This window comes from Globicephala melas, chromosome 5 (assembly GCF_963455315.2).
Source record: "Globicephala melas chromosome 5, mGloMel1.2, whole genome shotgun sequence".
In the NCBI taxonomy this organism is placed as follows: Eukaryota; Metazoa; Chordata; class Mammalia; order Artiodactyla; family Delphinidae; genus Globicephala; species Globicephala melas.
Window position 1 is genome coordinate 64,877,651 of NC_083318.1, and position 26,292 is coordinate 64,903,942.

The 26,292-nt window shown below is 44.0% G+C and overlaps 1 protein-coding gene across 19 annotated transcripts in view; it reads right to left on the bottom strand.

Annotated features, from left to right (window-relative positions):
• APBB2 (amyloid beta precursor protein binding family B member 2) overlaps positions 1-26,292 on the bottom strand; it is a 375,842-nt gene that overhangs the window by 31,432 nt on the left and 318,118 nt on the right. The window contains exon 1 of one of the 19 annotated variants that reach the window (XM_060299271.2): positions 2,961-3,109. The exons of the other annotated variants lie outside the window; for them this stretch is intronic. The gene's annotated coding sequence lies outside the window, so the exon portion shown is untranslated. Of the gene's footprint in view, positions 1-2,960; positions 3,110-26,292 lie in introns of those variants that run through there. 19 annotated transcript variants of the gene reach the window in all.

The following is a 26,292-nucleotide window of genomic DNA, read 5'->3' on the forward strand; positions in this document are numbered from 1 at the left end:
CAGCTTCCAGCTCAGCTGCCAACATCCATACCCCTTAATAGCATTCACTGAGATCTTTCTTCATGAAACAAATTAGATCATGGCACTCCCCTGGTTACCACCTTTCAGAGGTTTCTCATGGCATTAAAAAGAAAATTCAAACCTTCAACCGTAACCAAAAAGCCCTGTATGATCTTGTCCCCCAGGCCCCAAGCACCTCTTCCACCGCAGCACGTATCACTGGACTTCCCGCTCCGGGCTCCAGCCACCCTGGCCTTCTCTCACATCCCTGAACATGCTGAGCACTCCTCGTCCGTCCTCCTTCCTCCTGCTCCCGTCACACACCCGGCTTCTTCCCAGCTTTCAAGGTCAGCTCAAATGCCACCTCCTAGGATGGGCTGCCCCTTGGTGGCCCCTTTCCCCACCGAGGTATTCTCTCTCTGTTGCACTGTGCTGTTGACCTCACAGCACCCATCATAATCCGTATCATCTTGCTTCCTGAATTGTTTTTCCAGCTTATCTCCCGCCTCTTTGAACCCTATCTCTCCCACTTCCTCATGTACCTCACGAGATGCCTGACACACGGATGTTCCACATCTGCTGAAGGGCAAATTAATCTACAGATTATAAATATCAAGTACGTGTGATAACCATAGTTAAACCCTAAAAGCAGAAAATGAAATATTTCACCTACATTCATTCAACAATTCAATTATTTATGGAGAGCGTCCTATGCTAGGTACTATGTTAAGAACAAAGGAATTCAAAGAGCTAAGACCTTCTCAAAAATGTCATAGTCTTTATTTAAAACAGGCAGTTGAAAAGGACAAGTTACACTACTATTTAGTATGTTTTCACATGACCCTAGGGATCTGTGGAAAAGTCTGAAAGCCCAGATGAGTAAGAAATTAAGTACCATCAGTACACTCCCCCAAATCCATGAAAAGTAGAGAGTGCATGAGAGGGGTTTCCCAACCACGTTCCAGGTCTCTAAACCTAGGAGTCACCTCAACCCCTGGGAAACTGGGGACAGATATAAAGCTTAGCTCAGTCAGTGGTCCAGAATGAAGTTCATTTCCCTGAGGGGCTGTTCAAGATGAAAGCTACCGAGGTGAGACTAGGAGACTGCATGAAGGATAGTTTTTGAAACAGACCGGAATTACCACATCTGAAAAAACAATGCCACTGTTCAAACTCTTTGAGAACTCAGCTTCTCCTGGCCCTTCTTGCAGTCCCAGGCTCCTCCGAGAGGTATCCACCATCAAGGCAAGCATGTTCAAGACAGAGTCCAGCGCACAACGACCCACTGGTCTGATCAATACCTCCATCCTTGGCGCAGAGGTGACTTTGGCCCCATCTGTTTGTACCTACAGCCTGGGCTCAGCTGACCTCCCGGGCAGCAGCTGGCAGCAGCATCCTCCTGGCTCACCTCGGGGTCATCCACACTGCTCCCCAGGGATGCTCCAGTTCAGAGGACCCAAAATGGATCCTGTGCTAGAACAGTGTGAGCGCCAAGAAAGCAAGAAGGTACTTGTTGCATTTACTATTTGATCATTAGTGCCAATGCCAAGCACAGAGCAAGTGTTCAATAAACGCTTGTTAAATAAATTATCCCCATTGCTCAAAAGCCAGGACTTGTTAGAACGACAGAAAAACTCATAAACGAACTAGCAGCGGTCAGGAAGGTGGGGCTCCTGACCAAACCGGCACACGCAGCCCATGCCTTCAGTCTGAGTCAAGTCCGATAGCACTTTCTACAACGACAGTGGCTGATGCCTTGTAGAAAGTCTTTCCCCTACTAAGCTTGTTCTACACATCTCACTTTGGACAACAAAACCGCTGGTAACTTATAAAATTACAAAATTTACAAATACAGATTTAGGGCTGTTCTCCTCACAAAACATTACGTATCTAACTTCTTGGGAAAGACCTCAGGACACCTCTGTTCTGAAAGACTTCACAAAGCAAATAACAACTCAAGGGCAGTGGCAAAGATCTGAACTTTGGGGAGAAAGCTTAAAAACTGCTTTCGTGTCAGAGTAAGGCTGGAGGAGAAACTGACTGCTCCACGGTCTAAGGAAACCAGAAAGAGAACAACACGAGGAAAGCAGGCGGAATCCACCATTCACGATACTAGTCAAAGCTAGGCTGCAGCTGCAGTTATAAAGAGAAAGAAAAGACTAATGAGATTGCTCCTCCCCCGTCTCTTCCCACCCAAGGCAGTAATGAAGAGTCACAGCTAACACATTAACTGGGGAATCGATAGACATGCCTGGATACAATACTGGTACAGGGAAACAGATAATACACAGATTCCCCGAGAATCCAATCAAGTGTTGTGTTCAATATTTAGATCACGTTTTTCTTAAAAAAACAAAACAAAAAAACCCAAACCAAAAATCTACTTTTTTTTTTTCAGTGACAAGAACAAGCACGTGATAAGTTGGCAGCTTTTCTACCTTTTGGGAATTTGAGACATTTGCGTGGAAGTCCACCAATACTGTAAGTCATCCAACTAAAATTATTTGAAACCGCACAGTCTTTCTACACCAAAGGATATTGCTTTTAATTCAAAAATCGGATTACCAAGATCCTGCAATATTTTTCACTCCTAATGTAGACAAGAGGACATAAACGTGGATTCATAAGAGGGCATGTGACATGAATGCACTCATTTGCTCAATCATAACACTGGACACAACAGAAATGCCCAGGGTGGACCATCTGAACAGCCCACCCCTGAACAGCTTCCTGCCACCCCGGTAAATTGCATCAAAAGACTCCTCCACCTTCCCTCCATTTCATACAATACTCATCCTTCCCTCCAGCAAGGCAGAAAGACCCCTCCTCAGCCCTCCCGGCCGCCCCGAACCTCGCAAAGCACTGACTCCGGGGAAGGGAGGATGCAGCCTTTGTCCCGCGGGTCGGGTCTCCCGGGCGCAAGCTCGGGCGCCCACCCCGCCAGTTACCTCTGCGCTCACCTGCAGACAAAGGCGTGCCGCTCCCTCCCCACGCCCCTCACCCTGGCCTCCCGGGCGGCCCCGGGGCTGGGCGAGGATGCCGCCCCCGTGCCGGGGACGAGACCAGGTTGCGGGTATCAGCCACCCCGGAGCGGTCGCTCACACCAGCTGCTGTGCGTTCCTTCCGTCTCAAGTTGAAGCAAGTGCAATCCGCGCCTCCCCACGCGCGGCCCGCCCGCCGCCGCAGCCCATTGGCTGCTGGAGAGGCACGTGGTCCGCCCCCGCTCCCCGCCCGTCCCCGCCCACCGCTCACTCCCCTGCCAGGTGCCCCCGGCCAGGTGCTCTCAGCCGCTGGGGCCAGGGACAAGGCGTGCAAAAGAGAGGGGCGGAGTACCCCCATACTGTGCCGAATGTTTCCCTTTTGGGACTCCCAGGACTTTGAAACTTCATCCTAATCCCACCTCTTTAAAAAGCTGACATGCCGGGCCTGGGTTTCCGGTTTCTCTTACAACCTGCCTGATTGATGCCAGGGAGACGGGCTGTCCTGCAACCCATAGCCAGAAAGCCTCTGCAATATTACAACTAAGCAGAAGCAAACTGTAGTTTAATCAATCAGGCAGCAAGTTTTGAACTGAGCTGAAAGCAGTTTTTACAGATTCCTTGACAATTTACACGAAGCCCATAACAGTGGTTCACCCCTCCACACCTTCCCCCTCCCGGCCTCTCGTAAGGCACCTTTCCCAACACTGTCATCTAGCTGGGAGCTTCCTCCCTCCCGCACATACTTGGAAGCAGAAAAGTGTCCCCTTGGCTAAACAACAGCATTTAAGTAAGAGTGCTGGCCAGCCACTGGCCAAAACAGTTCTGAAAGGAAAACCCAAGGTCTCTTACTGACCATATTTTTTGGGTAATGAAAGTACTTCCTTTTCCTAATTATTTCTGGGCAAGAATAAGTTATTTGAGCGATTACAAAATGAAACAGGCAGGGAATATCAGCCATGTTTTCTGCCAAATTCAAAGTTCTATCTCTCCTTTTATAAGGAAAGGAACAGAAAATACAAAGTATACATGGAAAATCAAGGGAGTCTGTAACTAAAAGGCCTTGTCTGGGTTTAGTAAAACATACCACAGATATACTGGAAGCTCTTTTTTAATGTTTCTGTTTTAAAAGAGGATTAAGCATCTCACTCATTCAACATTTATTAAGCTCTTCCTAAGTGCCAGGTTCTGTGCTGACAATTTTGTATTAGGCTTTTCTGGTTAGCGACTGTTTTTCAAGGGGGGTATGATTTAATTCACGGTGTATTGAATATATGACCAGTAATACCTGAGTGATTTAGAAGCACTGTTTACAATGAACTGCTCTGGCAACCGCAGCTGTTTGGAACACAGCCAATACTAGAAGTGGGCATGGGGGTGGGCTTGAGTCTTGGGGTTCAGCAGGGGTTCAACAGGTGTCACCTAGTCTGGAGACATGAACTGACTTCACCGGACTGCACCTGTCACCTTGTCAGAGGGCACCTTTCCTTCCTTACACATAATTCTAGTCAGTTTGGTTATCTGCTTCTCTGCCTACAGCCAAGGGGAAGCCACAAATCAGATGGGGCTGCCAGGTGCCCACTGGTGACAGCACAGTATGACAGCCAAGGGTCTGCTGGCAGGGATGACAAGACCTGCCAACTCTACCTCCTCCTGCTGTCTCAAACTCACCCCCTCTCTCCGACTCCAGTGTCACCACCTAGTGCCAAGCCCCCGTCTCCTCCCATCGGGATGGTCGTAATAGTCTTCTCGGAGTCTCCGTTTTCACTCTTGTCCCTGACCGGCTATCCTCACTGCAGCCACACACATGACCCTTTAGAGAAAGAAACCACACATCCGAGCATCGACGCTCCTGCTTGCAAACTCTACAATGGCTTCCTGTTAGTTGGAAATAAAGTCCATCATCATTTTCGGGGTCTCTGAGGCCTCCTGGGACCTGGTCCCTATTTTCACTCTAGTCATTGCTGCAACCACATTCCCTCCTCTTTCTGTCTGCTCCGCCTCCTCTCCTTCCAGTTTCTGGAACACGCCCAGCTGCTTCCCACCCCAGAGCCTTTGCACCAACTGTCCCCTACCCCTGAGATGCTCTTCACTGCACTACTCACCTGGCTAATCCGTCTCATCCTTCAGATCTTAGTTTACTTACCTCCTTGCGAAAAATCTTCCTAACAGTACCACCCATCCCACAACCCCAAGCATCCGGACTCTTCCTGCACAGTCCCCGTCTTCTTCATTTTCTGGTGAGTTTTATAAACTTATAGTGGGGTTTGGTTTTGTTCCTGAATAGTAAAGAATCCAAAAAGAGGTCTGGCTCTTGCCATCGGCTTCTGGGAGGTAATCTTGAAGACATGGAATGTCATACCTCATATGAGTGTTTTTGTTTACCTGGGGGTCTCGGGTCACGCCAGATAGTCTAACAATGTGATTTAGGGTAGGGGCTTTGGGTCATTCGGCCTTAGTTCCACCTCTTGTGGGGATAGAGACGTAGCTCAGCCACATGGATGGTCAACTATGTCCACGTGATGGAGCCCCCCATAAGAAGTCTGGACACCAAGGCTCAGATGAACTTCCCTTGTTGGCAAATACTCTGTGCACACTGTCACACATCAGTGCTGGGAAGGCTATGCTGTCCATGAGCCCACGGGGAGAGGACAACGGAAGTTCCTTATGTGGCTCTCTCCTGGTCTTGCCCTACGTACCTCTCCTCTTGGCTGAGTTTAATCCGTACCCTTTAGCTGTGAGTGAGTTCTGTGAGTCCTTCTAGCAGATTATCGAATCTAAGAGTGGTTTTGTGGGCTGTTTCTCATATTTTCAGCAGTGAGCACATTTCCTGACACACAGTAAGTGCTTAATACATTTAATAATCAAATTTAATAAATCACAATTTTTTATGGGTACTTTTGAAATGAGCACATAATCAACATGTAATGCCTTAACAATTTAAGGAATAGATGTCCATCTTGCCAACTCCTACTTCTGAGTCAAGGTCCAGATCAAACGTCATCTTTTCCCTGAAGCCTTTCCCCACTCCCTAGGGCTTGCCATCCTTGCCTGTGTTTTCTGGCCCATTGCTCTGCTTTCAGAGCAGTCAGTGTATTGAAATGTCTCTTCTTGAGAAAGAGCTATGTTAGATCAACTCTGAGTCCCTAGCACTGGGCATGGTGCTTACACAGAGCAGGTATACAAAAGGTGTTTGCAGAATAAAGGCAATTTTTAAAAAAAGGATTTGGTTTATTGAAAGATAGGTTCAGTTATCTGTGAAATCCTGGTACATATTACAGCTCATTCCCTGAAAAATAAGGTAGCTGCTACTGTAGTAACTATTATAATGGTGCTCTACTCTATTATTTCCTTTTATTCTTTCCAAAAATAAAAATGTTCCTCAAAATTATTGACCACATTAAAAACCTGACATGCTTTAAATAAAAATATGAAAGCAGATCACCAAACTTTTAAGCATCTGACTCCCTAATTAGAAGGAAATATTAGTTTATTTACATAATACATTAAGAAAAAAAAATCCAAGCCCTAATCTTATTCTCCTCTGTACAAACCTAACTGAAAATTCAAACAGCACACCAATAACCTATGGTGTCCGCAAGTCGCACAGAAACATCAATTTTATTTCCTTCAGACCTGTATTTAAACTGGATAATAATGCTATGATGTGCGACAGCCATAATCCAATTTCAATTTATTTGATTAGGTGAGTATAAACATTAAATAAGAAACCAATAGGATTGTCATAACAATGTTCACGCTGTTAACTCATTATAGGCAAAGCATTTTAATTTGCTCCTAGAAAAATGTGCTGCTAGAAAATATGCAAATATGGATTTGAACAATCCTTAAATCCCATACACAAAGATCCTTACATTGCCTCACCCAAAGACAAAAGCAGCTTTGAACTTGGAGGCCACTTGAAACTCCCCCTGAATTTAGGATAAGGAAAGCTCCAAACGACTCCTTGAACGTTTGAGTTTTTGGGGTTTTTTTATAAACATTCCTTTGTATCACAATGCAGAATCACAGAGGATATCAAAGCAGCACCCACATTGGTGGTTCTTAAATTATAATGTGCATAATAATTGTTAAAATGAAGATGCCCGGGCTCACTCCAAGACAGTGATCCAGAAGGTCTGGCTGGCGTGACCCCTTGCTCTTGTCACAAAAGCACCCAGAGGACTGGGAGGCAGGTGGCCTGTGAACTGTACACTGAGAAACTGTTTCCAGAGAAGGGGACAGGAATTCTGTGTGGGTGAAGGAAGTCAAATGACACAGATAAAGACAATGGACAATGCGATGCTGTAGCACTTTCTGTGTCCCCCACTGGACTCTGAGCTCCTGGGAGCTCAACCATACCTTTTTTGGTTTTGTGTCTTTGGGCCCAGGTCAGCACCAAGCACTGACTAAATTAAGTTCATTTGTAGCAAAGTGGCATGCACCCATGCTCTCACCTACAGGAACATCAAGTGAATTAACCAGGGTGCATTTCTGAGGGTCATACATAATCCTAACAAGGTTATCGACAGAGCAGGTGGGTGTCTGGGCAGGGCCTAGATCAGCGCCTTTCAAACGTCAACGTGCAAATGCATCCTCTGAGGACTTGTTAGAATGCCAATTCCAATTCAGTAGGTTTGGGGCGGGGCCTGCATTTCTAAAAAGCTCCCAGGTGATGCCAATGCTCTAGTCCAAAGACTCCACTTTCAGAGGCGAGAATCCAGAGGTAACTTAGCCAAACATGGCCACCATGACAAAGAAACAGCAAAAAAGAATGCAACCCTCAGATCTACCATGAACCTGGCAATGAAAGCCAAGGAGTGGTGGACCAAGAGTAATAGTTCCCAACTTATTTTAAAGGACTGTGTACTCGATGGTTGCTCCTGGAAGAATCCATAACGTGCATTTGTAAAGGAAAAGCCCCACTGCCCCACAAAACATCAGATGCAGCAGAAGACTTGCTTGCACTCACACAAGGGTGTGACCTCTATTCTAAAAGACCTCCAGGTTTTACTACAGTATCTCTCTTAACTCAGCTCTAGAGAAAATTTTTTTTTTTTTGCGGTACGCAGGCCTCTCACTGTTGTGGCCTCTCCCGTTGCGGAGCACAGGCTCCGGACGCGCAGGCTCAGCGGCCATGGCTCACGGGCCCAGCCGCTCCGCGGCATGCGGGATCTTCCCGGACCGGGGCACGAACCCGCGTCCCCTGCATCGGCAGGCGGACTCTCAACCACTGCGCCACCAGGGAAGCCCTAGCCCATTTTCTTTATGCAATATTCAGCAGACGGAACCTCCTACTAGACCAAAGACAGTGGGCAACTCCCCGGCACTCAGTGTACTTTAAAGATACTTGACTTATCCCTCCTCCCCCACCCCCGGGCCCCCCTCCCCGCCTGACAGTTCTCACGTTGCCAACTGCTCCATGGTGGGCAGCGAGCATAAACCGTTACCCTCGAGGAGTCAGGATCCTAACAGAACCGACACAACACTCAATTCTTAAAACGCGTCTGCTCAACCATCTTCCTTCTCAGCCCCAGGGCCTGCTCTCTCTGGGACACAGAACTGCAAGGTGGCGCAGGGGCAATGAAAGCAGGAGGATGAAGACACCTCCAGACTGTCTTCATGCTCACTCAGCAGGGACACTGGAGGACCAAGGGAAATGCATGTTCGCCGGCAATTTCCATGATTAAAATGAGAGAAAAATCATGTTTGTGTTTTGCATTAGAAACTCTACCTTAAATTGATACTAAATCCATGGCCGGGAAGGTGGGGCAGGGGTAACAGGGTAGGAGCTGGTAGAGTGAAGTCAAGAGAAGTTCTTGAAATAAATTATGTTTTCCTTCATCTCGAGCCCACCACTGCTCTGGTTTATGTCCCTATAGTTTTGTCTTTTCCTAAATATCACATACATGGAATCATATCATATAGAGCTTCTGAATCTTGCTTTTATCACTTAGCATAATTTTGGGGCAGGAAAGGATAAATTTTATTATAAGGCCCAACGTCTTTTTTCTAACTTTCTTTTTTTAACTTCCAGTTTTATTGAGATATAGCTGACATACAGCACTGTGTAAGTTTAAGGTGTATAGCATAATGATTTGACTTATATACATCATGAAATGAGTACCACAGCAAGCCTCATACAGATACAAAATTAAAGAGAGAGAAAAAAATTTTTCCTGTGATGAGAACTCTCAGGATCTACTCTCTTAATAGCTTTCATATATGACATAGAGCAGTGTTAATTTTATTTATCATGTTGTACATTACACCCCTAGCACTTAATTATTTATCTTATAACTGGAAGTTTGTATGTTTTGACTGCCTTCATCCAATTCCCCCCTCCCTACTCCTCCACCTCTGATCTCTTTTTTCCTATGAGTTTGTTCGTTGGTTTTTGAAGTATAATTGACCTACCACACTATGTTAGTTCCTGTTATACAACATAGTGATTAGATATTTCTATATATTTCAAAATGTTCACCAGGATAAGTCTAGGTACAATATGTCACCACACAAAGATATTACATAGTTATTGACTATACTCCCCACACTGTACATTTCATACCCCCGACTCATTTATTTTGCAACTGGAAGTTTGTACCTCTTAATCTCCCACACCTACTTCTTCCCCACCCTCCACACTCCTCTCCCCTGAGGCAACCACCTGTTTGTTCTCTGTATCTATAACTCTGTTTCTGTTTGGTTATGTTTGTTCATTTGTTTTGTTTTTTAGATTCCACATATAAATAAAATCATTTGGTATTTGTCTCTGTCTACTTATTTCGTTTAGCATAATACCCTCTAGGTACATCCATGTTGTCACAAATGGCAAGATTTCATTCTTTTTCATGACTCATACTTCTTTGTATGCATATGTATGCACCATATCTTCTTTTCAAATTTATTTATTTATTTTTGGCTGCGTTGGGTCTTCATTGCTGCATGAGGGCTTTCTCTAGTTGTGGCGAGCGGGGGCTACTCTTTGTTGCGGTGCACGGGCTTCTCATTGCGGTGGCTTCTCTTGTTGTGGAGCATGGGCTCTAGGTGCGCGGGCTTCAGTAGTTGTGGCTCACGGGCTTAGTTGCTCAGCGGCATGTGGGATCTTCCTGGACCGGGGCTCAAACCCGTGACCCCTGCATTGGCAGGCGGATTCTTAACCACTGCACCACCAGGGAAGTCCACACCATATCTTCTTAATCCATTCATCAACTGATAGACACGTAGGTTGCTTTCATATCTTGACTATTGTAAATAATGCTGCAACAAACACAGGAGTGCATATATCTTTTCTGATTAGTGTTTTTGTTTTCTTCAGATAAATACCCAGGAGTGGAACTGCTAGATCATAGGTTAGTTCTATTTTTAATTTCTTTAGGAATTTCCATACTGTTTTCCATAGCTGCTGCATCAATTTACATTCCCACCAACAGTACACAATGGTTCCCTTTTCTCGAAATCCTTGCCAACACTTGTTATTTGTTGTCTTTTTGATAATAGCCATTCTGACGGCTATGAGGTGATATCTCACTGCAGTTTTGATTTGCATTTCCCTGATGATTAGTGATGTTGAGCACCTTTCCATGCACTTGTTGAGCATTTGTATGTCTTCTTTGGAGAAAAGTCTATTTAAGTCCTCTGCCCATTTTTAAATTGGACTGTTTTTTTGCTATTGAGTTATAGAAATTATTTGTATATTTTGGATATTAACCTGTTATCAGATATATTGTTTGCAAATATTCCCATTCTGTAGGTGGCCTTTATTTTGTTGACAGTTTCCTTTACTGCGCAAAAACTTTTTAGTTTGATTTAGTCCCACTTGTTTATTTTTGCCTTTGTTCTCCTGGCCTGAGGAGACATATCCAAAAAAAAAATGACTAAGACCAATGTCAGTGAGCTTACTGCCTATGTTTTCTTCTAGAAGTTTTATGGTTTCATGTCTTACATTTAAGCTTTAATATAGTTTGAATTTATTTTTGTACATGGTGTGAGAGAGTAGTCTATTTTGATTTTTTTGCATGTAGCTGTCCAGTTTTCCCAACACCATTTATTGAAGAGGCTGTCTTTGCCCCACTGTATATTCTTGCCTCCTTTGTCATTGATTAACTGCCCATATAAGTATGGGTTCATTTCTGGGCACTCTATGCTGTTCCATTGATCTATGTTTCTGTTTTTTGTGCCAGTACTGTTTTGATTACTGTAGCTTTGTAGTATAGTTTGAAACTAGGGAGCATGATATGTCCAGCTTTGTTCTTCTTTCTCAAGATTGTTTTGGCTATTAAGCGCCTCTTGTGTTTCCATATAAATTTTAGAATTATTTGTTCTAGTTCTGTGAAAAATGCCATTGGTATTTTCATAGGTATTGCACTGAATCTGTATTTGCCTTGGGTAGAATAGTCATTTTAACAGTATTAAGTCTTCCAATCCATGAACACAGTATACCTTTCCATTTGTTTGTGTTGTCTTCAATTTCTTTCATCAGTGTCTTACAGTTTTCCAAATACAGGTCTTCTTCCTCCTTAGTCAGATTTACTCCTAGATATTTTATATTTTTTGATGCAACTGTAAGAGGGGTTGTTTTCTTTATTCCTCTTTCTGATAGTTTGTTGTTAGTGTATAGAAATGCAACAGATTTCTGTATATTAATTTTGTATCCTGCAACTTTACTGAATTCATTGATAAGCTCTAGCAGGTATCTGGTGGCATCTTTAGGATTTTCTATGTATAGTATCATGTCATCTGCAAACAGTGAGTTTTACTTCTTCCTTTCTAATTTGGATTCCTTTTATTTCTTTTTCTTGTCCAATTGCTACAGCTAGGACTTCCAATACTATGTTGAATAAAAGTGGCATGGAGTGAGCATCCTCCTCTTGTTCCTGACCTTAGAGGACATGCTTTCAGCTTTTCACTGTTGAATATGATGTTAGCTGTAGGCTTGCCATCTATAGCCTTTGTTATGTTGAGGTATGTTCCCTCTATGCCCACTTTATGCAGAGTTTTTATCATAAACTGATGTTGAATTTTGTCAAAAGCTTTTTCTGTATCTATTGAGATGATCATATGATTTTTATTCCTCAGTTTGTTAATGTGGTATATCACATTGATTGATTTGCAGATACTGAACCATCCTTGCATCCCTTGGACAAATCCCACTTGATCATGGTGTATGATCCTTTTAATGTATTGTTGAATTTGGTTTGCTAATAATTTGTTGAAGATTTTGCATCTATGTTTATCAGTGATGTTGGCCTGCATTTTCTTCTTTTGTGATATCTTTGTTTGATTTTGATATTAGGGTGAGGCTGTACTTAGCATAATTGTTGAGTGTATCAGTGGTTCATTCCTTTTCATTGCTGAGAATTTCATGTATGGATATACCATTGTTTGTTTATTGGTCTACCAGTTGATGGGTATTTGTGTTGTTTCCAGTTTGGGGCAATTATGAATAAGACTGATAATAAGAAAACAAACAACCCAATTTTTTTAAATGGGCAAAAAATTTAGACATACACTTCATCAGAGAAGACAAAACCAGAGAAAACCAGAAGGTTTTCATAAGCACAAAAAGATAATCCATATAATTATTTGTTAGAAAAATGCAGATTAAAACTATGAGTTACCACTTCACACATTTTAGAATGCTAAAATAACAAAAGCCCACAAGCAAACAAAAACTTGGCAATACCAAGCGCTGGTGGGGATGCTGAGCAACTAGAACTCCCTGACACTGCTGGTGGGGATACAAAGTGGTACAGTTACTTCAAAATGCAGTTTGGCAGTTCCTTATAAAATTCAGTATGCCACTGCCATGCAACCCAGCAATCTCACTCCTCGGTATTTACCCAAAAGAAGTGAAAACTTACGTTCTCACAAAAACTTGTATGCGAATGCTTATAGCAACTTTATTTATGGTTCATGATTAACTTCCCTTTTAAGATGTACAGGCAATTGTCTTTTGATGGGTTTCCTAAAACTCCTTTGGTTTATTTTAGTTTTCCAAAGTTCACAGACCTGGGCATCTCAGTGATCTTTTAAAAATAATTAAAAGATTACAAAATAGAACCACCTACTTCCTTGGTGATCACGAACCTCTATTCTTAGGAGCTCGCTGTTGAGTCTTCACCCTAGAGGAGAGTTTAAACAGGAGCTCACCTTGTTATTGCCACTTCCAGAGCCAGGAAGCGTAAAAAGAAACAAGGTGGCATTCTGACCCCTAACTGTTCTTAACCTTGACTCCCTCCTTCACCCCACTTTGCTCATCCCCCAGAGAGATACCAGCTACATCAGGGGCCTATGGAAAGTAAAGCAGATAAAATGTGCCAGCATTTTGATCCTTCAATGTTGAGTTTAAATAAAAACATCATTTATAATTGCTAATATTTGTCTTATCTTCATGCTCAACTGGAAGCTCCTAATTGGGAAGGACTGTGGCTTTTTGGGTCAATTCTGGTACATCATTGAGCACAGGTGTACTTGTTTTTAATAAACAAAGATTTATTGGAACACAGTCACACCCATTCATTTATATCTTGTCTACGGTTACTTTTGCCTAACAGTGGCAAAGCTGACTAGTTGAGACAGAGACAGAACGACCCATACAACCTAATGTATTTATCGTCTGGCTTTTTTTTTTTTTTTTTCTTTTGCGGTACGCGGGCCTCTCACTGTTGTGACCTCTCCCGTTGCGGAGCACAGGCTCCGGACGCGCAGGCTCAGCGGCCATGGCTCACGGGCCCAGCCGCCCCGCGGCATGTGGGATCTTCCCGGACCGGAGCACGAACCCGTGTCCCCTGCATCGGCAGGCGGACTCTCAACCACTGCACCACCAGGGGAGCCCCTCGTCTGGCCTTTTATAGAAGAAGTTTGCTGACTCTTGATCCAAGAAATGGCCCATTTAATCATTCAATTAATATGAATTATTAGTATACTATTTGTATAGCATTGTATAGCTACAAATTACTAACATTTTTGTAGCATTTTATATCTTCAGGTATGAACAAATGTCTGCTCATATCAATCATTTCATTACAGAATCCCATTAGCCCTATTAAGTCGGCTATTATTATTATCACCATCTCCCTTGACAGACAAAATAGGCTCGGAAAGAATGAATGAACTTACTTATAAGCAGTGAAGCCAGAACTGGAACCTATCTCGTTTCTCCAAATCTTCTGCTCTCATCACAAATAAATAAAATGTAATAAATAAAAATACAGCACACATAGCAAGCTGATCAGTCAGTAGACAAGCTAAGATCACCTTGGACTTTCATCTGCTTAATGCTCCACTGAACTCTTTCAATCAAAGTAACTTGCACACAAAGTTCACATGTCCTCTGAGGTGATGTCCCCACTTACCCTTATTACTGACACTTTTAGAGATTGCTTAACCTACAAAAAACTGCTCTTTGTTACAAACTCTATTCCTTGTATACATATCAGTTAATTATATTCATTAATTATCAGAGTTGACTCAGGTTTTATGGGAACGAAAGCTTAGGCAATTTCTGGGGACTTCTTTAAGAAAATGAACACAAAAATATCTTCCTTTTGCAAGTTTTACAACAACCACGTGCTCTTCTCAATAGGCCCCCTCCCCAGGGCCTTGAAAGGGGCCCTACGTTTTAAGCTTCAATATCATAATAGTAAATCCTCCTCTGTGTATTATCTTTCCCCCTAAAGAAAGGAAACTCATATAATCCAGGTTGAGTTCCTAGCAAAGAGCGGAGCCTTCTGACTGAGCAGACTAATCATTTAACCCTGCCATCCCCATCACTTTCTCTTAAAGCCACAAAACTGAAAGCACTATGCCTATTCTCAGCAAATTCTCTCTTCAGCCTAGAGCAGTGGTTTTCTAAGTGTGGTCCGTGGATGAAATTAGCCTCACTTGGGAACTTGTTGCTACTGAATCAGAAATTTTGAGGATGGGACTCAGCCGTCCTTGTGTTTACAGAGACCTGCAGCTCATTCTGATGAGTACTCAAGTTTGAGCATCACTGGCTATTAGGCCATACATTCCACTTTCTCCACTCATGTAGAAAATTTTTTGATGGAAAGAGAGGAGACTATATCATTTAAGCAAGTTCATAATTTCTCTTTAAGAACAAAACAATCGGGCTTCCCTGGTGGCGCAGTGGTTGAGAGTCCGCCTGCCGATGCAAGGGACACAGGTTTGTGCCCCAGTCCGGGAAGATTCCACGTGCCGCGGAGCGGCTGGGCCCGTGAGCCATGGCCGCTGAGCCTGCGTGTCCGGAGCCTGTGCTCCGCGACGGGAGAGGCCACAACAGTGAGAGGCCCGCGTACTGCCAAAAAAAAAGAACAAAACAATCTAATCAGCAATTTTAACAGTAAGTGTTCCTAGTTTTAGAATTTTGGAAAACTATGACATGTGAGATGTGTCAGGATTAACCAGGAGGAGAGAAGCAAATGCTCACAGCTCAAAGTCTACTTTGATGACTTCTGAGTGCACTGATGATCAATTTAAATGAATTCATGACTTATTAACTGAGTGGTGGAAAATGTATATTTAAACACTCCTGATATAGTCAGAAGACTGAATCAGTAATTCCAAACTCTGAATCATCTTAGAAGTTGAAGGAACTTCCCACAAAAGACCTAAATTACTTACCTCAAGCAAAATTCCTTATTTTCAAAGAGGAGTTGGACCAAATTGGTCCTTTTAACCACCAATGAGCCATTTTATTATTTTAACCACCCAGGACCTCTTATTCTAATATATATTTCTTATACAAATAACAAGCTAGTTTGATTTGTCCCCATGCCACTTTTCTCTGTTAATCAAAGGTCTACTTAGCCACTACTCATAACTTCTGATCATCATGAGATAACCAATGTTGCCGCTCTGAGCTGATGTATTTTCATTCCCGCCAGAAGCAAAGACCCTTTTTGCACAAACGCGTAGTTTTCCCTTTGCTCTCTCCTCACCTACAAAATGCAAATAATAAAACCTGCCTCCTAACACTGTTATTAAGAATCAAAATTTAAAAAACAAAACCAACAAAACCAGCTATAATGTGATTAGCACCGCCTCTGGTGGATGGTGGGCACCCAGATATGGCAGTTGTGCTTCCCATGATTATGAATCAGGCTGTTAGAAATCTTGAAATGGGCTCTCTAGTGCACACCTGTGATCCCCTTTTCTGTAAAACACCACACCACCCCAACCTATGTGGCAGCAGCAGGCCCCCGGGTGACATCTTGTATGAAGTGACCTGGCCAGTCAGTCTGACCAGGATGGGCACCTGGTCTTTGCTGGGTATGAGTCTCTTCCCTTAGGAATTTAAGAGACTACACTCCAAGACTGGCTGGAAAAGAAATGTATGGGGTCATTTTCTACCATAAGAACTAAGAAGCAGAGACGAGAACAAAGCCAAGAATAGAGGTGAAAGACAGAAGTGATCCTGATACTACTTCAGACCCTGTTCTGTCCTCTTGGCCATCCCCCTAGGGGCCTCAGGGTTCCAGAAGACACCCTAATCGTCTTTTGCTTAAGATCACTCAAATCATTTTCTGTTGCCTGTTATCAATGATCTTTCACCCCACCCCACACTGTGGTGGAACCCCATGAGGACTGAGGTCAGTTCCAACTTGGTGATGTATGACCCCAAAAGCAGTCACTGGCTGTGAGGATGGCTGTTCCTCTGCATGCATCATTCAGCCACATCTTCTAGTATATGGGAGTCAAAAAGGAAGGGGGCCCTTAGGCAAGACATACATTGTAAATTCAGACTAATTAGAGTCGAAGATACCAGCCCATTCAAAGCCTCCGTACGTAGAAGGAGAGATTGAGTGAAAAGGGTTTCATGCTGGAGTCTGTCACCCACTAGCTGTGGCATCCTGGTTAACTCACTTCACCTCCTGAGCCTCAGTTTCCTCCAGAGTTTCCTCTGAGGTGTATGAAACAATGATGACAATAGCAACAGCAACAATAATAATGACAGTAAATGTTTACATAGTCTATCGGTCGGGGCACAATGATGAACACAACAACTGCTCTAAATATTTGAAGCAGACGGAATTTAATGGAATTGGTGACATGGGTGATGGAAGAGTTGAAAAGCAAACAGGAGACAGGGAGGCACTCAGAGATCAGCAACAGCAGGAAACTGAAGGGCCCAAGGAGGTGGAGGCTACCCAGCAGTGTCACAGCCACGGCGGCCTGTGCAGAGGAGGCTGGAGCCCTGAGGAGACACAGCCTGGAGGTAAAGAGAGGGGAGAGGAACCATGGCTTCCCTTCCTCCTGCTTTCACCGCTTCCAGGGGCCAAACCCAGGCAGAGGCTGGAAACACAGCCTGCAGGGGCAGAGGCCAGCAGGGGAGGTCGGGAATGGAACTGAGGGCAAAAGGACCAGGGCTCTCACTATGTATGTGCCAGACACTGTTCTCAGCTCCTACCAAGAGTAACCCAGTTACTCCTAGGTGGTAGGCAATGTAATTCTCTGATGAGGAAACAGAGGTACTGAGGGGGTTACATAACTTGCCCAAGGACACATAAATACTTGGTGAAAGGGCTGGGATTCAAATCTTAAAAATCCGTTTTAGGGCTTCCCTGGTGGCGCAGTGGTTGAGAGTCCGCCTGCTGATGCGGGGGACACGGGTTCGTGCCCCGGTTGGGGAGGATCCCGCATGCCGCGGAGCGGCTGGGCCCGTGAGCCATGGCCGCTGAGCCTGCGCGTCCGGAGCCTGTGCCCCGCAACGGGAGAGGCCACAACAGTGAGAGGCCAGTGTACCGCAAAAAAAGAAAAAAAAAATCCATTTTATTCCTTCCGGTGGTGTGGCAAACAAAAACAAAAGGCCACATTGTTGCCAGCACTATGTGTCTGTTGTTAGACAATGCAAATGTTTTAAAAATTTAATATTCAAACACTGTATTTATGCTGTTTTACCCACAAATGAATGTACGGGGTGTTCTTGGTCCTTTTGAGCACTGTAAACTGCTCCATGCTGGGAGCTGCTACAAACTCAGAGCCCTCCTGATTCACAATCAGGTACTGAAAACAAGTTTTCCCATTGCATGCACGGTCACAGCACTCTAGAACAATTCTCTCCTTCCTTTCTTCCTTCAACAGATATTTATCAAGAAATCACCAAATTTCAGACATGTTGGGTAAGTACTGAGAGTATTCGATATTTGACCCCCTCTTTTTTTTTTTTTTTTTCAGTTTTTACCTTTCCTGTATCAAAGTTATTGTTAACCAATGACTCTGGGGAAAGCCAACTGTGTAAGGGCCTAGATGAAGTAATAATCCCAATAAGTACTTGTTCAATACTCATGCTGTGTCATGCCTATGTCCTACTCTGTGGCCATGGCAGACATGACTAACAGATCACAGAACCCCTCACCCAAGCCTGGATCTGGTTTCCTGGCTCTTCTCCACCCAGCATTTCAGGCCCTTCATGTCATGAGAGCCAAGATGGTGAGTAACCCCTACTTACTAACCTAGCATTAGCATAAACATTTCCTAAAAATAAGGCAAATGTCTAAAGGGACTGCTTTATAAACAAACTAGGCTAGAATTTTAGATTCTGAAGGCAGACAATGAAGTATGTAAAACCACAAAAGCGTTTGAGAAAGAAATTGGCTTTGGTATTTCTTTCTTTAAACTTTTGCATTAGTTTCCTTGCCAATTACATAACTGTTTACTCTTCTTCACAGCCTTAATGTTGTGAAGGCTTATTACCTATGGTACTTATCACTAAATACTAATATTTAGTAAATACTAAAATTTATTGGAATTCATGTACACTAACATATCAGGTTCTATCTACTACTTTAGAAATGGAAAAATATGAGGTCACCCCACTATGCACAACTGTATTTCTTGAAAGGAACAAAATGCAAATGAATACGCACTACATTACCTTCAAGCTTAACTGGCAGAGAGAAAAAACATTCAAGTGTCTAAAAATGTAGGTACCACATCATGTTATACATCATTTTGGAGGAAGACATAGTACTCTGGCAATAAACTGCTCATCCGTGAAATGAAATAACCCTTCTAGGAAAGGATGATTAATTATTTAATAAACATTGTGTATTTTTAGATTCACTAAGAAAAATAAATGGGAGGAGCCAAAGAATGCCAGCAGCAACCAAAAGCTGGAAGAAGAGGCAAGGAATAGATTCTTCCCCAGGCTTCTGGAGGGAGTGGGACCCTGCCCACATCTTGACTTTGGCTTAATGAAACTGACTGATGTTGAACTACTGGCCTCCAGACTGTGAGAGAACAAATTTCTGTAGTTTTTTTTTTTTTTGCGGTACGCGGGCCTCTCACTGTTGTGGCCTCTCCCGTTGCGGAGCACAGGCTCCGGACGCGCAGGCTCAGCGGCCATGGCTCACGGGCCCAGCCGCTCCGCAGCATGTGGGATCCTCCCGGACCAGGGCACGAACCTGCGTCCCCTGCATCGGCAGGCGGACTCCCAACCACTGCGCCACCAGGGAAGCCCTTCTGTAGTTTTTTAAGCCAGCAAATTTGTGATAATTTGTTACAGCAGCCTTAGAGAAACTAAGACACTGACCTGCTGAATTCTAGCTGGGATTTTTGCTGTGTGGCCCCTTCAGCTTTGCTATGACCCAAACGCCAGGAGATATACCCCTATCCTGGTTAGGAGCTTTCAACTCTTTTTCTGAAGCTTCCTTCTCCCCTCCCCTGTGTGATCCTCAGCACAAGTAAAAAAAAATTGGGGTGATCATATTAACAACTAAAAGGAGTAGGAAAAACCACTGGCCCAGGATTTAGAATTCATGGTTTCAGATATAGCTCAATCACTTTTTTCTGGTGCAACACTAAGCAAGTCATGTGCAAGTTCTGGGTCTCATGTTCCTGATCTGTTAAAGGCATAATACTATGTCCTTTGGTCCCTGAAAAGATTAAAGGAGATAGGGTACACAGAGCCTTAAACTATAAAGCATTATATTAAAACATGGAGGGCTTCCCTGGTGGCGCAGTGGTTAAGAATCCGCCTGCAAGGGACATGTGTTCTAGCCTTGGCCCTGGGAAGATCCCACATGAGGCAGAGCAGCTAAGCTCGTGCACCACAACTACTGAACCTGCGCTCTAGAGCTTGCCTGCCACAACTACTGAGCCCGCATGCCACAACTACTGAAGCCCGCGCGCTTAGAGCCGGTGCTCCGCAACAAGAGAAGCCGCTGCAATGAGAAGCCCGTGCACCACAACGAAGAGAGAGAAAGCCCATGCACGTCAACAAAGACCCAAGGCAGCCAAAAAAAAAAAAAAAAAAAAAATTAATTAAAAAAAAAAAACATGGAAAGAGTTCTGATTATTCTCCCTTCTCTCCTCACAATTAAAAGCATTTTTAAGCACCTAATATAAGGACAGCATCATGCTGAGTTACATACAAGGAAGTATAAAAACATGGTGCTGGCTATCAGGGAATTTACAATCTGAGGAGACGCACATATTCACAACATTAAGTAACAACACAAGGTTGAAAGATTAACTGCCACTAAAATCTACATGACTACGGAGATAAAAGAGATCATAGGGCACTGCAGTGATGTGAATATCCAGTCCCCTTCCTAGGGAAGTATATCTCCCCATCCCCTGAAGTCAGGCTTGGTAACGTAACTTTGCTTTGGCCAGTGAAATGTGAACAAAAGGGTTAAGTGTTGTTCCCAGGCAGAAATTTTAAGAGTCAATGCATCTTTTCCTCCTGATACCATGGCTGGCAATACTCTAGTCTAAATAGTGACTGTATCGTCTGCCTTGGACACAGAATGAGGACAATACTACAAGGAGCAGTACCTCCAGCCAACATGCCATGGACATTTAGTAGAATGAGGACTGTTACTGAGTCTTTTGGTTGTTACTGAAGCATAACCTAGCCAGTGCTGAGTGATGCAAATAGTGACAAAAAGGCTAACAGAAAAGGTGGGACCCTAAGTCATAAGAACAACAATGTCATCTAAAACTTGTATAGGAAACAAACAAAAAACAAACAAACAAAAACTTGTATAGGGCTTGGTAGTTATATTACAAAGTGACAGAAAAGGTGGGACCCTAAGTCATAAGGACAACAATGTCATCTAAAACTTGTATAGGGCTTGGTAGTTATATTACAAAGTACTTCATGGGACTTAAGAACTCATTTAATTACTTCCTATTACTATTCCACTTAGTACTGCCCATGAAGGCAGGAACCATGAAGTGCTTGTTCAGAGCTATATCCTTGGTGCCAAGCATAGTGGCTGACACATATTGGGGACTTAATATATGGGTGTCTACTAAGTTCCCAGAGAGGCAGATGGGACCATACAAGAGAGGAAGAAGGAGGGAGAAAAGAAATTCCACAGCTTGACACTTCAAGGGAGGAATAAGGACGATATGGCCTTGGACATGATGAAAGCCACCTTGACAGATCATTTAAAAATACACAGGTACAATTATGGTTAAATTGTAAAGCTTAAAAAAAGAAAAATGGTGCCCCTTCCGGATGATGACAGCCATTTCTGTTCTCCTCCTGCCCTGATTAACATACCTCTTTGCTATAATCTGTTCTAACAGCATGATTTCAAGGCATAAGACAATGATTAACAACATTATGATTAAAAGTGACCCAAGATTTAAAGACTTAAGATATACACCATCTTCTCTTTTTTTTTTAAAAGAAGCACTCTAATTCGTACAGTATAGACATATTAAAACCATATCTTTTATTTAAAAAAAATATCTCCCTTTTATTTCAACCCTTGACTTAGTGAATTTAACGAATAGGATTAGGCTTTATCTTTCTTTCTTTCTTTCTTTTTTTATTTTTGCTGTACGCGGGCCTCTCACCGCTGTGGCCTCTCCCGTTGCGGAGCACAGGTTCCGGACGCGCAGGCTCAGCGGCCATGGCTCACGGGCCCAGCCGCTCCGCGGCATGTGGGATCTTCCCGGACCGGGGCACGAACCCGTGTCCCCTGCATCGGCAGGTGGACTCTCAACCACTGCGCCACCAGGGAAGCCCTGTCTTTCTCTTTTTTTTAAAAGAAGATGTTGTGGGTAGGAGTTTATTAATTTATTTATTTTTGCTGTGTTGTGTCATCGTTTCTGTGCGAGGGCTTTCTCTAGTTGTGGCAAGCGGGGGCCACTCTTCATCGTGGTGCACAGGCCTCTCACTATCGTGGCCTCTCTTGTTGCGGAGCACAGGCTCCAGACACGCAGGCTCAGTAGTTGTGGCTCACGGGCCTAGTTGCTCCGCGGCATGTGGGATCTTCCCGGACCAGGGCTCGAACCCGTGTCCCCTGCATTAGCAGGCAGATTCTCAACCACTGGGCCACCAGGGAAGCCATCTTTTTTTTTTTTTTTTCCCGTACGCGGGCGTCTCACTGTGGTGGCCCCTCCTGTTGCGGAGCACAGGCTCCGGACACGCAGGCCCAGCGGCCATGGCTCACGGGCCCAGCCGCTCCGCGGCATGTGGGATCTTCCCGGACCGGGGCACGAACCCGTGTCCCCTGCATCGGCAGGCGGACTCTCAACCACCGCGCCACCAGGGAAGCCCCCCCTATCTTTCTTAATAAATATCTTCTACAGTTTCTCCTGAGTCGAACAACAACAACAAAACCCAAAGCAACTCAAGCTAGAAGCTATATAGAGATAAATCAAAATATTTCCTCTAGGCAATAAAGGGGCACAGACAATTACTCTAGGCCACCAAATTTGCGGGGGGAAATATATTAAGAAATTCCACACCATCCATTAGACGTAATGCTTTTAGTAATTGCTGTTTACCTTTGTAATGAGATCCCTGGTGGTGGAGAAAACTAGTCTGGTAAAGCAGGTACCTTAAGGGCTGAGGTGATTTCTGCGACACTATTATTCTCTAAATCATGGAGAAAGCCACAAATGTCATTTGGATTGGTCAATAAATATTAATTGTCTGCAAAGATATATTTTAAAATTTGCTGTTCTTAAAGCCACCCAGGGATTGTACAGGGGGAAAAAAAACACTCAAAATACTCCTCATTGCAAAATGCATAGCATTTACCAATTATTGAATAATAGGGAAATCAGAAAAAAAATCTGTATTTTAAACACTCTATTGGTTAATGGGGCATTACAGCTGGACTCTGTTTACTTAGTAAAATTTATATCCCATTTGCTTCCCAAAAGAATTAAATAGTTTACAATGAAAGGCACACATTCTATCAGGCTCTTAAATTAGAAGAGTAAAATTTGAAACCAGATGGAGGGAAGAAGTGAGTCTATAAATCAGTTAGGCTAAATATTAATTTGAACCACATTCAACCATTTCTGATCCACAAAAAAGGCAGTCATATAGTTCAGTCTATTATTATTACGGCAATTGAGGGTTTGATTTAACACGAAACTTCCTGGCCAAAAGGGAAAGGTGACAAAGTACGCAATTTTCACTGTAGGCCAAATTCTCTGAGAATTCACTGACTGCACTGAAAGCTATGCTTGTGAAAATACCACACTTTTCAGTGCAGGCACGGGGGTGGAGTGCCTGGCAAAGGAACATCTAAAAATAGAGATCTGTGATAACAGACTGTGATATAGAGTCATCATTCAGAATCCCTAGATCAGTGTAGTTCAGTGTTTTCTAATCTGGCGGGCTCCAGAAACACCACTGATTCCCTGAAGTTCATTGGTAGGAAGCAATTAATTTGTTTTATGCTCACCAAGTTTTAAGTGCAGGACAGCTTAGAGCCTTCAACAGCTAAGCTGTGTATTCGGGGCTCTCTGAGAGCAGGACGTTTCCTAACATTAATGGTCTGTGGAATCTTTTTAAATTTAAACACCAGGTATTAAGCTAGTAGAGTGTTCAGTTCAAAGACTTTTTGGAAAAGTTAACCAAAGATCAGTGTTATTCAAACTATAATCAATTAGTGGTCACAAACAGCGTTTTGAAAGTTAAATAGAACAGAATGTAGCAAAGAAACAAATCAAGGAACAGAACACACTGCTAATGTAAGTAGTGTAAAACTTTTGTGTGAGTCAAGGAAAGAGAGAGAGGCGGGAGGGAGAAAATCTAGGTCATGCCATAAACTGTATTTCTTACAGGTTAGGACAAAATAGCTTGAAAGCCAATGACACAGAAAAATAGATGACTATAAAGAATGTGGGCATTCATGCACAAATTTTTAAAAATCTAATAACTGTCCGTGCAAAATTTATTTTCACGTGGGTAGATACACACATATAATAATCAAGTTAAATAAAGCTTCTTCCTTCAGAGGTGCTGGGGTGTAAGTTCCCATAGGCTCTGGCTGTGCCCCAGAGGAGGGAACAGTCAGTTCAATCCAAGGAAACATAAAGGTCTCACCAGGAGGGTTTAGAAAATGAGCAGGAAAGGGCAGTGTGGGGCAAGGGCACAAGCCGGTGCAGCTGGGCATGTGCACTTGGCCACCATACTGGACGAGAGGTGGAAGAGCCTGGGGAGGGGCAGCTGACTTAAGTATTAAGAGGCCAAAGCATTAGGGTCTGACCACTCCCTACATGTGGTGGGGGTAAGAGGACCCCCAAGTTGTTGACTGTGTAGCTGACTAGATGGCAGAACCATGAACCACACTGGACTAAAGGCAAAGGTGACTTGGCCATAGGTTAACCAAGCAGGCGCCACGCACACACGACTATCTACGGCCTTGTGGTTCGCCGTAAGGAGAGAAGCTTCTTTCATGAGGCAGCTGAACTCGTTGGAGTTCAGACAGACGCTTACAGATTTAGGAGCGATTTGTGCCCTCTTATCCTATCCCACTCCCCATTCCAGTTATGTCCAAAGGCAGATGGGGTGGGAGGGCTGCTGAGGGGTCAGGGCCAGGGAGAATCAGACACTTTCGATCTGAACTAAATATCTATTTCACAGATTTGGTAATTAAAGAAATGATACTGGTGACTCTACTGGTGCTGTACGTAAAATTCCTGCAAAACTTACCCCATCGGCTGCCGTTCTCTAGTTTGTCTCCTGGGACCGACCTGGTTTCGGTGCCCTCCTAGAAACATTTGGTTCTACTGGGCTACAGACTGAGACTTAGATTTTTCGGGCTTTGTTTCCAATACATTGATACTTGGGAGTTCTCCTTTAGCGGGTGGCAAGAAAGGATTTAGAGATGAAGAGGCAGGAGCCACAAACAATTTTCCAGTTACAAAGGGACCCTCCTTTCTATCATGACCTGCCCCATTCTGGGCTGGGCGACTCAGGGTATGGGGCCCGGGCGCGTGAGCCCTACCTGAACGCGGATCTCCAATGGGCCAGGGTGCTCTGTGCAGGTAAAAAGGAGCCTTTGAAAACAGAGCTGGAGCCACTCACCCAAAGAGGCCGACTTGGCAAGACAGGGTAGATGACTAGGCCTAGAGAAGCAATTAGAAGCACAAGGCACTGCCTGCGTAGAGAAAGGCAGTCCTCACCTGGTTGGCCCTTTCTACTCATGGCCCGCCCCCTGCCGCATGACTTGACAGTTCTGTTTGCCACGTCAGCAAGCCCTGTACTCAGCCTCCCCCGACCCTGGGCTCCTTCAGAGCCTGTAACTGGGCACCCCTCACCCCAGCCCATCCCACCCCAGTACCTTCAAACACTCCTTGCCCTCGGGCATGCTTCCGGTGTAAAATAACAGGTAGAATGACAAAAGTTTCTACGTTTTATTTCTTACTCCCCCTACCATCCAACTCCTCCGGATATGCGAATGGCACCAGATCCAGTCTGTCACACCCACTCTGTGCTCCTTTATTTATAATCTAAATGATTCTTCCTGGGTTTAGAGAGATTTACCCTTTGCACTGAAAATGAACTCCTTGGCTCATATATTTGTCATTTGGCCTCAAGCCTGACTTGGTATTTCCAATCTCTGGCCACTGCGACAAAGCCTGCCTCATTCCGCTCCCAGGACTTTTTTACCCTCAGAAATTGAGTCCTTGCCTGAGGACTCTGACTTTAATTTCTTAATTCTTGTTTTTGATTTCCTTTCTCTTCTTTACTTTTCTAAAGAGCAGTTCCCCAGGGCACTCTTTGGGAGCTGCCTAGAAAAGAAGAATTCCCAGCTGAAGTTATAATAAAGAAACAGGGCAGCCGGTGCTGGAGCCCAAAGGTTGTGTGCCGCTAAGAGGGAAAACAGGGAACATAATTCGGTTGTCCTCCTGCTGAAGGAGAGAGGCCAGCGAGCTGGAGGAGAAGAGAAACGTGGGCTTCAGTGGGAGCTGGTGCAGCTCGTGCTGACACAGACAGGTATGACAGCAGCAGGAAGTCTTGGATCCCAAGTGACTGGACTGAAAACTCATTACAGGATAGTTTTCATAAATTCTCACTTTTCTCTAGTAAAAAAATAACTCCTGCATA